A 14,412-nucleotide genomic window follows, 5' to 3' on the forward strand; every position below is an offset into this window, starting at 1 on the left:
ATGTGTTACGGAGGTCCTAGGAACAGCCGCATTGATCTCTTAAAAATAAACATTTGAGGCAATACACATCCTTTTGACTGGAACTAACACGTGAAATTGACATGGTTTTAAAAAAAAATTACGGTTTGAATTTGTACTTTCATGATCAGTGCGAGACAAATAGGTATTTCTGATCTGATAATTTACTGATGATGTTCATGGTATATTGGAGAATAATGTCCGCGGCATCTCTTTGATCTCGGCAATAACTGTAGTAGAATTATGAATAAACGCTTGCAATATGACAAAATGTAGTTACTATGCATAAATCAAGATATGTCAGGGGAACAATATGAGAAACATATACCCTGATAGAAAGTGTTGTTGATTTTGTGTAATTTTGGCCTGCATGTGCAGTGTGTACAGAGAATTACGACAATGAATATACATTTATCAGCCTGAAACAAAATATGTCATAAGATCTCATGATAGCGTTTTCATAAAACTAATAAATCTAAGATAAATATATGGTTGTAAGAAATTTGAAATTTGAGAATAAGAGAATACTGAACGTTCCGGTGCCATATCATACATTGGAAATAAACTCGGTAATTAGTCCGAAAGAAACATAAACTTTGTGAATAGAACTATGAATATGAATATGATTTTGGACATCACCAAAAAGTTTTTCTAGAGATATATGCATCCCATATTCTACTGGAATGTGACAGCAATTTTTTTTTCCTCGGTATGAATGAAATTCTGGCAATACTGTCAATTTTCTTGAATATCCCGAGACTATATTAACTATTGAGGTAAAAGAGTAGTACTATGAATGCTATACTTTAAAACATTATTTACTTTTGAAATGCAAGTGTGCCAGAAAATTTTAAAGTTCCCAAGGAAAATCTCCAACATGATACAGATCTGTAAACCTCTCTCTCTCTCTCTCTCTCTCTCTCTCTCTCTCTCTCTCACACACACAAAATTCAGAGAGGTATATTAAAAATCAGTTATCCCCTGTGTATATGCGTCTAAATATTTACATAACACTTCATGCCTGTGACAGTATCCGTGTTTTGACCACGTCTTATCGAATATGTTGAGCCACCTTTTTTTTTTTGGGGGGGGGGGGGGTTGGGGGGTTGGGGGGGTTAATGTTTCTGAGAATCGAAAGCTATGTGACATAATACCGTTAACAGGGTTTACATGTAAACCATAGTAAAAAGGTAAACCTTTTTCAAAATTTATCCGAAGAGGATGCATCTGTTCTAGTGGCGGATGATGTAGCGCACACATTCAACAAGTCACATCAAGTTCAATGGGACGACGATTGCTTGTTCCATCTTTTAAGCAGATACACTTTTACCACTTTTTGTCATACCTAACTATTGAGACCTTTATTTAACAAACAATCGATAGAATATCAAAATTTTAAACTACTTCGAATCGAAATAAAGCTTCAACGAGACAAAAAATAGCAAAACATTCCATTATTATAATATAGCTTCTAGCATTTAGTCTGAGTTATTTCTTGTTTCTTATGTGACCTTTTCTATTAAGCATAGACGCACGTTCTATGTTGTTACTGCTGGAGACTGTTTTTATTTAGGCTAGAACAGACAAGTTACGATTAAATCATATCTGTAAATCGATATTATCTACCGGTTACAACTGATTTAAATAATAACTAATAATTATAATTGTCAACGTTGCAACCTACTTTTTTCTATTTTGCAATAATATCAAAATGAACTTCATATTTTAGAAGTTTATTAAAACATGCAGCTATCACTGTGATTGCTATGTCAAATTTTAAAATACACCTAGGACATATCAAACGATATCTAAGAACAACTGTGTTGGATGAATGAAAAAAACCGTATATTTGCAACCGTCTTCCTGTTTCACATATTTCTGTTTAATTCATTTACTCCTCAAGTACAAGTTTAGGGAATGCTATTGACAATTGTGTCAGACATTAATAAACATGTTTTTTCGTACATGTATTATAAACATTTATTTAATTAATAATCGAGATTGTATAATAACTGCTATGTTTCACGTAGCCATCATGTTCTGGCTTATTGAGATAGAGATATATGTTTATAACAAATTAGTCATATCATCAGACTATAAGCGTGTTTGAACTTCGATTCTATGTGCAAAGTCCGATACTTCAGGTGTTACTTGCTGATCGAGCGCGGCTTTCATCTGTGGAATTCTTCTTTTCAAATTGAACAGCACGTTTGAAAACACGATTAACGGAAAAACCACAGACAGGCATTCATCTGACCGATAAATTGCTATGACACCCAAGGGATCTCTGAACATAGCGGTCAGTGCCAGCACCGACATTGCTGGCCATAAATTGTGTTTAATTCCTACTCGTCACTTTGAAATCCCCGACAATGAGACAAAGAGATAAAACGCGACGGCAAATTTATGAAGACTCCTTTTGCATTGTTTTGTCAGCTTTATTTCTGGCGGAATTGATATCGGTCCCCCATGATCAAGAGCATCAACTGTAATGTCGATTCATCTTTTTATCAATATACAATTGCGCCATATCCAGAATAGTACAAGTAAGTCTACCATGATACTAATCAACAACAGTCATACTGTATGCCATTTTACATAATACCATTACGTATTTGATAAAATATTTATTCTTATTTAAGAATGACGAACTTTGCTGGAATATTCGGGGTATACGCTCGGACTTTCTTTGGTTCAACTTTAGGAAACCCTAGCTGCACAAATGTGGTACTAGTATATCTTAATGCCTCAAAATGCGGTCAGCCGATTCGCATGGGATAATCTTTATAACAAGATCATGGCATGTTTGTACACATAAATGGTAAGTATATGATAAATAGTTCATTTTGTGCATTGTTCTTCAATGAACTCATAATCGAAAAGACATTGTATACTCTTCACGTACTCTAAAATGGTGAATATAGAGGAGGATATCGAAAACGCTTAATTAAGGAGTATAATCTTAAATATTTGTATTACTCTACCATAAATAACGCACTTATAAATAACCAATTCTTTGTGAAGGTAAATGACGGGTGGGGGGGGGGGGGTCATGTTAAAAAGTTAAATTCTTTTTTCAGTGCTGGTCCCGGAACGGGTGGAGGGGGTGGGGCTTCCAGATCCGCGCAAGAGATGCACTGTACCTAAAATTTAATCAAAATATGAAAAAGACTAATTTTTCTACTCATTCTTCAGACAGGATTCTACAAAAATTAAATAGGTGCTTGCGAAAATGACAAAATTATAGCCCCGTCTTCTCAAACTCATGAACATACCACGGTTAAGAACTGTGCGTCCTGTGAACGTGCTAATGGCACAAGCTCATTTTGATTATAGAAGAAATTCGAACTTGAGAAATGTTTTCGCGGATTTTATTGTTTCTCAAGACTTATCCTATATCTATGCATGTTTTCGGAACACCTCGTTGATCATATAGGCCTATGTAGTGGATAACGAGGACGTTTTGGTATATTGTGTCAATCATGCCGTACGGGCAAATAAGGCGATAACAAAGATAAGTCATTTGAACTTTATTGAAATCCAACCTACATGTTGATTTTTCTAAAAACCGTAGATGAAATAGATAAAACAAAACAATAGAAAAAAAAATTGTCAAACACATAACTTTAATAGAAGGCCTCTGTAAGTAAATCCCTAGATTGTATACTTTTTCAACGTATACAACATACTTTTTTTTTAGTATTGAAAAATCGGGGAATCTTATACATGTAGTACACACACTCAGAAACACATATGAGTTTATTAATTGTTGTAATATCTGTCATCGGTAACAAAATTATTACAGATGTACGCTGTCCGATAACTAATATTAAACCCTCGCGGTTCGTGCATCACCAGATGATATATATGAGAATGTGTACGTTTTTAGGAAAACTAAAGAATAGGATGTATTTGGATTCATACTGGTGCATTTTTTTTATTGAGGGATTTGAAAGCTAAGTTAAAATTCTTTAGATATGATGCACCTATCGGGATGATGTTCATACTCAAATTAACCCTTCATAAATCAATATAAAAATACACGAGCAAGTTTAAAGAAGTCATGGGGGGTCGCGCATGATTTATTAGAATTGCAGTTTCTATTGACAGGAGTATTGGAAATTCAAATCCACAAATCCGTGCCTTTATACATATATTTTGAAATAACGATATTCTTATAGGCAGTACACGATTTATATTTACAGTGACCCCCCCCCACCCCGCAAAAAAAGAGGTCATTTGTCATTTGACGGGAATATTTTACATGTACATGTATGTCATTGCAGCTTATGTACGGAAGCGTATCGGGGCCTACACTTGTTGTGTTATAACTTATGTACATTGTCATACTTTTTATCGTCTTATCAACATATAAACTATTATGTCATTTTAATTATGCAAATATTTTCCATTGTATTGAGATGAGCTAACATAATTTAAATCATCTTATTGTAATTGATCTGTATTCTTGCTATATCGATTTAACAAAATAAGGAGTTAAAAATAATGAGTTTTAGATATATCGAGAAAGAAATGTTGACATAGAACAATGTAAATGTATGTGTATAATATTAAGCATATTAACATAAATGTGTTTTCATTTCTTGGAAACATATGGTAAAAAATGATGTTATCGAATAAAATTTCGCGGGGGCGGGAGTGCTGATGGTGCGTCACCTCTGAATCTAGCTGTAGACTGACATTTGTGGAATCATTGGAATTCGTGTATGCTCAATTTTCATGGATTTCGTTAATGCTAATTTTCGTCAACCATGAATTTAAATCCACAACCATTTATGAATAATAGTATTATTATATTCATTATTTATAATATAATTAATTCCACGAAATGTTACCATTAACCCTTTTTTTAAAAAATAGCAAATAACAAATATTGGCTCCATGAAATTCAATCCACAATGAAGGAATTTAAAGGGGCATGGTCACGATTTTGGTCAAATTTTATTTTTTCTGTCTTTTTATTATTTACAATGCTTTAAAGACGTATTTCTTCTTTATCAAATTAAATTTGGGTGCCAGTCGATGAGTTTTAAGCAAGATACAGAGCATACAATTCTTCGTCATGTAAACAAGGCTCGTGTCCTTTTTTTGTTTACATAGGTTAAATATACCAGTAACAAATCTTTTTTAAGCTGAGGGGCATTTTTTAAGCTTATTCATCTTAAGCATATATAAACAGTTCCTAGCGATTAACACTTTCAGTTGAGTCTAAAACTGGAATTTTCACTTCAACATTCAAAATGTAAACAAACGCTTTGTTTACATAGCGAAGAATTATAAACTCTGTAACTCGCTTATAACTCAACAAATGACGCTCAAATTTTGGTTGCCTATTACAAATGCCTCGCTGAAGCATTGTAAACGTTAAAATCGAAAAAAAAAATGTTGACCAAAATCGTGACTATGCCCCTTTAAACTCTAAAATTCAGACATTTCTTTTAATGTCAAACATCCAAATATCTGCATTTGTAATCGTAGTTAGGGGTGGTAGACATGAACAGTCCTACCCCCAAATTATGACCATGATTGAATAATCAAGTTGTTACAACCGTTTCCCATCGATGAGGTGGTTAATATAATACGTGTAAGTAAAGAGGCCCATGTAGTTTTAATGTTCAATCACAGGTATCTGTCTCAAAACTCATATCACGTGTTTATTGCAGAATAACCCAAACATGCATAGAAGATCATAAAGAACTGCTTAAATAAAGTTTATGCAGCAGTCCTCTAACTACGATTAAAAATACTTATGCTAATTTCAATCATTATAAAGTAATTTCTGCACTTTGTTTCTGATTTATATCAAAGTGTCAATGTCATTCTACATGTGTCGTTACAGCTATATTCAGAATTCAGTGACGTCACTTTCAGAACTCCTGCGCCTGCAAAGTTCTTTCGATAATATTTTCGCAATGCGTTCCCTAAAAATGAAAGCATATTGATATCAACATGGCTATAAAGCATTTATTTTATTGTTCTTTGTCTAATTTTCTATCTTAATGTCTTTTAAAGTTGAAAAAGCAGGTAGCAATAAAACTGGTAAAATTCAATAAGGTGATTTAAATTATATAGAAATTACATGATACAATTCAATTCATTTGCATTTATAAATAGGAGGTCACAATACTTTATGTGTTGACAATACAATAAAAAGAAAGACAATTTATAAGTTGAAAAACAACAAGTGTAGGCCTCGATACGCCTCCCTACTAATGAACGTTACACAATTTGAAACGATTATATGACATTACCCCACTTAGTTGTCAAAAGCAACTTAAGGTGATTAATTTCATGTTTGTCTTTCCTTTTCTAGAAACTGAAGACTAAAGTCCAAAACCTAATACACTGAGAAAGCGGACAGAAAATGATACTCAAGTTCATGATAAGCATAACTACTTCAATTAATAATAAAACATATATGTCTATCATTCTAGAATGATTTCTTTATTAAAATAGTTTCATTGAATTGTTTTAGTTTTCCAGTGGATATTTTTTAATCAGGTCTCATTTGTTTGCAACTTTATCTTCATTTACTAAATAATATTTTGATCTTGATTGTGAATTGTTACATAACATCGTCAACGTACATGTAGTTTAACTGATGTTATGAATATCATTTTATTTAGTCAATAATACATTTCTTGTATTGTTTAAACTATGTGTCGAGAGTTGAGAGTGAATATACCCAAAAATTCTAAAAGATGTACATGGATGCGTATTGTATACATTAAAGTTAAAAATTACGATGTCTTGTGTTGGGGTAAATTTACCCCATAAAACTGCAAAACAATCATGATCTGTATATAGTTTATAAGGTTTTAACTTTGTAAAAATGACGTCTTGTGTTGGGGGGTAAATTAATCCCCCAACAATGCAACACAGTTATTTTTTGTTTATTTCTAAGACTTCGATTTGTAAAAACGTCGTCTTGTGTTGGAGGGATTTCCCCCCCCCCCACAAAATAAGAAAAAAGAATTGCAACACAGTCATTTTCTGAATTTTTATTGGGGGGGGGTTCGACTCTGTAAAGATGGCATCTTGTGTTGGGGGAAAATTTACCCCCCAATGAATTGCAGCAGAGTAATTTTTTTGTTTATTTCTATGGCTTTGACTTTGTAAAGATGTCATTTTGTGTTTGGAGGAAATTTACCCCCAAAGAATTGAAACACAGACATTTTTTGTTTCTTATTAGGTCTTTGACTTTGTAAAGATGTAATTTTGTTTTGGAGGAAATTTACCCCCAAATATTGCAACACACGCAGTCATATTATGTTTAATTATATGGCTTTGACTCTGTAAAGATGTCATCTTGCGTTGGAGGAAATTTACCCTAAAGAATAGCAGCACAGCTTATCTCTGTATATTTTTATGGCTTCGACTCTGTAAAGATGTCATCTTGTGTTGGAGGAAATTTATCCCAAAGAATAGCAACACAGCTTTTTCTGAATAGTTTTGTATATTTTTATGGTTTCGACTTTGTATAGATGTCATCTTGAGTTGGAGGAAATGTACCCCCGAAAATTGCAACAACGTCATTTTTTGTTTATTTGTATGGCTTTGAGATTGTTCAGATATTTTCTTCTGTTGGGGGGAAATTTACACCCAAAGAATTGTAACAGAGTCATTTTTTGGGGGTAAGGCTTCGAGATTGTCAAAATGTTGTCTTGTGTTGGGGGAAATTTACCCTCAAAGAATTGTAACACAGTCATTTTCTGTTTATTTGTTAGGGTTCGACTTTTTTTGTTTCTTATTAGGTCTTTGACTTTGTAAAGATGTCATTTTGTTTTGGAGGAAATTTACCCCCAAATATTGCAACACACGCAGTCATACTATGTTTAATTATATGGCTTTGAATCTGTAAAGATGTCATCTTGCGTAGGAGGAAATTTACCCCAAAGAATAGCAACACAGCTTTTTCTGTTTAGTTAAGGTCTTCCGTCTTCAGCGGAAGACCTTACTGTTTTTCTACGCGTTCTCATTCTTCTATATTATTATTTTTTTTCTTGGTAGTCACCCTTAATTTCTCAGCCATTTCTCAATCGATTTTAATGATTTTTACAGGGATGATGTCTTAGGTAAATATCTCTTTGCATCTTACTTCCTGTCTGAAAATTCACTTCCGTTTCTGAATTATCTCCCTTTTTCATGTATTTTGGAACATGATATTGTCCACGCATCTCCTCAAAAACTGTTATAGTTAGGGACTTGAAATTTATATGCAAGATATAGTGGTTATGGTAGATTTGCTTGCTTGTTTTAGATTTGACCAGAAGTCATCATCCTTGAAGCTCGCCCGGAACTGAAAATGTTGATGTTAAATTTTTTTGACAATTTTTACGAAATTTGAGATTTGATCACGAATATCTTTCTTCTAATCAATATTTTGCTAACACATGTAGAGCATCAAAAATTAATCTATAAAAGATCTTTCAACTGACACCAAGCAAAAGGGGCTGACCCCTCATATTAGGGGCCACGAGGGGTCTAAAGTCTTTTATCTATATCTCTTTAATGAAAAATATTTTGTAATGTATTATAGAAGCAAAAATGTTTATCTTCCAGTTATCTACCTATATTTGTTAAAAGTTTTCTGATATGTTACATAATTTGGATTTTCAAGGGGCTAGAAGTCCAATATTTTGATCATTTATTTCTTAAAAAGCAGAAATATTTTGAAATGCATTATAAAAGAGAAGATACTCAGAATAATATTCGTAACTAGACACGATCTCGTTGCGAGCAACGAGGAGGTCTTCCGTCCGATTTTTAGAATACGGAATGACCTTGCTCTTGATCTTCGTCAACGAAACGTATCTGGAAATGGAAGCGGGGTCTAAGAGTAATGGGTGAAAGACTATCTACCCCTTTTGTGTCCCTTTTTTGAGGGATCAGCTCCTTTTCATTCATTTTAGTTAAAAGGTATTTTTGTGTACTGCTAATAAATGTTTAGAAATTGGTTATCGTTTTGAGATATATGTGAAAAATGGTTTTTATATCTGGTCCTAAACTCCTTTCAGGGTCCAAATAACAAACAATATATGGATGTACATTGTTAAGCACATTATTTTGAGTATCTTTTGTTAAATACTGCTTTTCGGAATTGTCCTCCATTTTGAGATAAAGAGGATCAGAGTTTTGGACTTCTGGCCCCTTAAAATCCCTAATTACGTAACGTAGGAGTAAATGATTGCCATGTATAGGTAAATAACGTTAGAATAAACATAATTGCCTCTATAACGGATCAAAAAATATTTCACAGTAAATATTTATCATTAAAAGTCTTTAGAGCCCCCTCAGCCCCTTGTTTGAAGGGCCAGGCCCTTTTTCATGATGTCATAAGAATGTGTTTGTCAATTCAAACACATTTTGTTAAACAAGAGTTTAGAAATTCTGTACCGTTCAGGAGATATCTGGAAATGGTCGTTTTAGGGGCCGACCCTGTGACTCCTTTCAGGGACCGCATAACAAAGAAATTTTTGTTGCATATTGATTAGCTCAATATTTTGAGCATCTTTTGTTCAATATTGCTTATCAAAATTTTCCTCCATTTAGATACATGTATATTGAGCATCAAAGTTTGGGACCTCTGGCCCCTTAAAATCCCTAATTACGTAATATAGGAGTAAATGATTGCCATGTATAGGTGAATAACGTTAGAATAAACAAAATTGCTTTGATGACGTATCACAAAATATTTTACAGTAAAAAGTTATCATCAAAAGACTTTAGAGCCCCTCAGCCCCTAATTTGAAGGGCCAGCCCCTTTTTCTTGATCTCAAATGAAAGCTCTTGTCAATTCAAACACATTTTGTTCAACAAGTGTTTAGAAATTCTGTACCGTTCAGGAGATATCTGGAGAGGGTCGTTTTAGGGGCCGACCCTGTAACTCCTTTCAGGGACTGCATAACAAAGAAATTTTTGTTGCATAATGATTAGCTCAATATTTTGAGCATCTTTTGTTCAATATTGCTTATCAAAATTTTCCTCCATTAAGATATATTGAGCATCAAAGTTTTGGACCTCTGGCCCCTTAAAATCCCTAATTACGTAATACAGGAGTAAATGATTGCCATGTATAGGTGAATAACGTTAGAATAAACAAAATTGCTTCTATGACGTATCACAAAATATTTTACAGTAAAAAGTTATCATCAAAAGACTTTAGAGCCCCCTCAGCCCCTAATTTGAAGGGCCAGCCCCTTTTTCTTGATCTCAAATGAAAGCTCTTGTCAATTCAAACACATTTTGTTCATCAAGTGTTTAGAAATTCTGTACCGTTCAGGAGATATCTGGAGAGGGTCGTTTTAGGGGCCGACCCTGTAACTCCTTTCAGGGACTGCATAACAAAGAAATTTTTGTTGCATATTGATACGCTCAATATTTTGAGCATCTTTTGTTAAATATTGCTTATCAAAATTTTCCTCCATTTAGAGATACTGAGCATCAAAGTTTTGGACTTCTGGCCCCTTAAAATCCCTAATTACGTAATACAGGAGTAAATGATTGCCATGTATAGGTAAATAACGTTAGAATAATCATAATTGCTTCTATAATGTATCACAAAATATTTCAAATTAAAAAGTTATCAGCAAAAGACTTTAGAGCCTTATCGGCCCCTAATTTGAAGAGCCAGCCCCTTTTTTGATCTCAAATGAAAGCTCTTGAAAAAATAAATTTTAATTGTTCTACATGTCTTAACAAAATATTTTCAAGAAAAGAGATAATTAAAGAAAACCAAGAAAAATCACTGCATTTTTTATGTCTCAATTTTCGGGTCCAGGCGAGCTTCGGCGCCTTTTGTGCCAAACATAAATGGCTCACTTTAGACAAAACTACAATCATTCGTCTACAATTCCTGAAAATTTGAATTTGATATCTTTTATCGTTTAGGAGGAGTTCGACGGACAAGCTGACCCTCTAAAAATCGCTAAAACGTCAATATCTCTAAAACAGAAATGACGTCATCAAAATAAAAAATTTCCAATAAGGTTCAAATCAATATCTATCAGATCTGAAAGTTTCAAGAAAATCGGCCGAGCCATTTTCGATAAGACGCGCGGACAAAATTTGTAAGAAAAAAAAGAAAAATAACTAGACACGATCTCGTTGCGAGCAACGAGGAGGTCTTCCGTCCGATTTTTAGAATACGGAATGACCTTGCTCTTGCTCTTCGTCAACGAAACGTATCTGGAAATGGAAGCGGGGTCCAAGAGTAATGGGTGAAAGACTATCTACCCTTTTTGTGTCCCTTTTTTGAGGGATCAGCTCCTTTTCATTCATTTTAGTTAAAAGGTATTTTTGTGTACTGCAAATAAATGTTTAGAAATTGGTTATCGTTTTGAGATATATGTGAAAATTGGTTTTATATCTGGTCCTAAACTCCTTTTAGGGTCCAAATAACAAACAATATATGGATGTACATTGTTAAGGACGTTGTTTACTCAGGGTTTGAGTTCTCAAATCCGAATTGTTAAAAAGTTCAATTTCATGAGTAAAATTTGTTTTAAATATAAAAAGTATTTATGAAATGAATTATTATTAATAAAGCAATCGACATTTTTACTAAATTATGGAATAAGGCTCTGACAAAGTTTGACTTTTAGCAAAACAGAGGAAATTTGGACTAAATTTTTCACATTTTGTTTTCCACTGAAATATTTTTGGTAATACTATGATATCTAAGGTTAAGATTTTTTTTGTTAGTCAACATAATTTTTCATAATTTCTGTTGGTTTTATCTTGCTTTTTTGTTTAGATAATCGTATGGCACACACTAAAAAAGTATTGAAAAATGCTTAAAAATGATAAAAGACACCATATCTCAAAATTTTGATCATTGACCTCATATAAATTTTATACCAGCAGAGAAAGGTCAATATACTTAGTTTAATACTATAAATGTTTTAGCATTATCATCATTCGGTTTTTTTGTTATATTGAATCAAAAATGGATAGTAATTTGAAAACTGATAGAGGAAATTCGGACTAGAAAATCCATAAAAATTGTGAATGAAAACCTAATGCTTTGTATCTATTAAATGTCACTACCATTCATAAACTGTATTTCATTTGTTAAAGAGTTAAGCAATTTGTATTATTTTCACAATTAAAACAATCTGAATCATAGTGTAAAATTTTTATGGATTTTTCTTGAATTTCCCAAAAATATTCAATGGTCATTAACTCAAAAAGTAGGTCATTGACCTACTTTTTTGAAAGTGAAGAATAACACTACTATGTAAGGTCTATAACACACAATAGTTGGTTTTTCATTATCATCAGTGGAATATTTTTCATTCTGAGTAAACGTATACCTTAAGCACATTAGTTTGAGTATCTTTTGTTAAATACTGCTTTTCGGAATTGTCCTCCATTTTGAGATATAGAGGATCAGAGTTTTGGACTTCTGGCCCCTTAAAATCCCTTATTACGTAACGTAGAAGTAAATGATTGCCATGTATAGGTAAATAACGTTAGAATAAACATAATTGCCTCTATAACGGATCAAAAAATATTTCACAGTAAATATTTATCATTAAAAGTCTTTAGAGCCCCCTTAGCCCCTTGTTTGAAGGGCCAGCCCCTTTTTCATGATGTCATAAGAATGTGTTTGTCAATTCAAACACATTTTGTTCAACAAGAGTTTAGAAATTCTGTACCGTTCAGGAGATATCTGGAGAGGGTCGTTTTAGGGGCCGACCCTGTAACTCCTTTCAGGGACCGCATAACAAAGAAATTTTTGTTGCATATTGATTAGCTCAATATTTTGAGCATCTTTTGTTCAATATTGCTTATCAAAATTTTCCTCCATTTAGATATATTGAGCATCAAAGTTTTGGACCTCTGGCCCCTTAAAATCCCTAATTACGTAATATAGGAGTAAATGATTGCCATGTATAGGTGAATAAAGTTAGAATAAACAAAATTGCTTCTATGACGTATCACAAAATATTTTACAGTAAAAAGTTATCATCAAAAGACTTTAGAGCCCCCTCAGCCCCTAATTTGAAGGGCCAGCCCCTTTTTCTTGATCTCAAATGAAAGCTCTTGTCAATGCAAACACATTTTGTTCAACAAGAGTTTAGAAATTCTGTACTGTTCAGGAGATATCTGGAGAGAGTCGTTTAGGGGCCGACCCTGTAACTCCTTTCAGGGACCGCATAACAAAGAAATTTTTGTTGCATATTGATAAGCTCAATATTTTGAGCATCTTTTGTTCAATATTGCTTATCAAAATTTTCTTCAATTTAGAGATACTGAGCATCAAAGTTTTGGACTTCTGGCCCCTTAAAATCCCTAATTACGTAATACAGGAGTAAATGATTGTCATGTATAGGTAGATAACGTTAGAATAATCATAATTGCTTATATAATGTATCACAAAATATTTCACATTAAAAAGTTATCATCAAAAGACTTTAGAGCCTTATCGGCCCCTAATTTGAAGGGCCAGCCCCTTTTTCTTGATCTCAAATGAAAGCTCTTGAAAAAATAAATTTTAATTGTTCTACATGTCTTAACAAAATATTTTCAAGAAAAAAGATAGTTAAAGAAAACCAAGAAAAATCACCACATTTTTTATGTCTCAATTTTCGGGTCCAGACGAGCTTCGGCGCCTTTTGTGCCAAACATAAATGGCTCACTTTAGACAAAACTACAATAATTCGTCTACAATTCCTGAAAATTTGAATTTGATATCTTTTATCGTTTAGGAGGAGTTCGACGGACAAGTTGACCCTCTAATCGCTAAAACGTCAATATCTCTAAAACGGAAATGACGTCATCAAAATAAAAAACTTCCAATAAGGTTCAGATCAATATCTATCAGATCTGAAAGTTTCAAGAAAATCGGCCGAGCCATTTACGAGAACTCGCGCGGACAAAATTTGTAAGAAAAAAAAAGAAAAATAATAATAGGGAAAAAGAAACAAAGCAAAAACAATAAGGTCTTCCGTTGGAAACGGAAGACCTTAATTATAGGGAAAAAGAAACAAAGCAAAAACAATAAGGTCTTCCGTTGGAAACGGAAGACCTTAATAATAGGGAAAAAAAAAACAAAGCAAAAACAATAAGGTCTTCCGTTGGAAACGGAAGACCTTCATAATATTTAACCACCAAAGTTTCGTTTAATGGTCCTTATAAGCAGATAAAGGGTCGGCCCCTAAAACAATCTTTCCCTAATATCTCAAAAACAGTAACAAATTTCTAAACACTTGTTGAACAAAATGTGTTTAATATTAAGGGACCTCTCATTGATATCAAGAAAAAGGGGCTAGCCCCTCAAATTACATGATAAGAGGGATCTAAATGTTTCAATCAAAGCTCTTATACATATATCAGAAACAAAACAAGGGCGAGAAGTCCAATACATTT

The 14,412-nt window shown here is 33.2% G+C and overlaps 1 long non-coding RNA gene across 1 annotated transcript; it reads left to right on the plus strand.

Moving 5' to 3' along the window:
- Positions 1–2,147: 2,147 nt before the first annotated feature.
- Positions 2,148–6,975, plus strand: LOC128172835 (uncharacterized). Its single transcript, XR_008242344.1, has 3 exons — positions 2,148–2,564; positions 2,661–2,839; positions 6,353–6,975. It is a non-coding gene; the product is annotated as an uncharacterized LOC128172835 (long non-coding RNA).
- The last annotated feature ends 7,437 nt before the right edge of the window (positions 6,976–14,412 follow it).

Source organism: Crassostrea angulata, chromosome 2 (genome assembly GCF_025612915.1).
Source record: "Crassostrea angulata isolate pt1a10 chromosome 2, ASM2561291v2, whole genome shotgun sequence".
Taxonomy (NCBI): domain Eukaryota; kingdom Metazoa; phylum Mollusca; class Bivalvia; order Ostreida; family Ostreidae; genus Magallana; species Magallana angulata.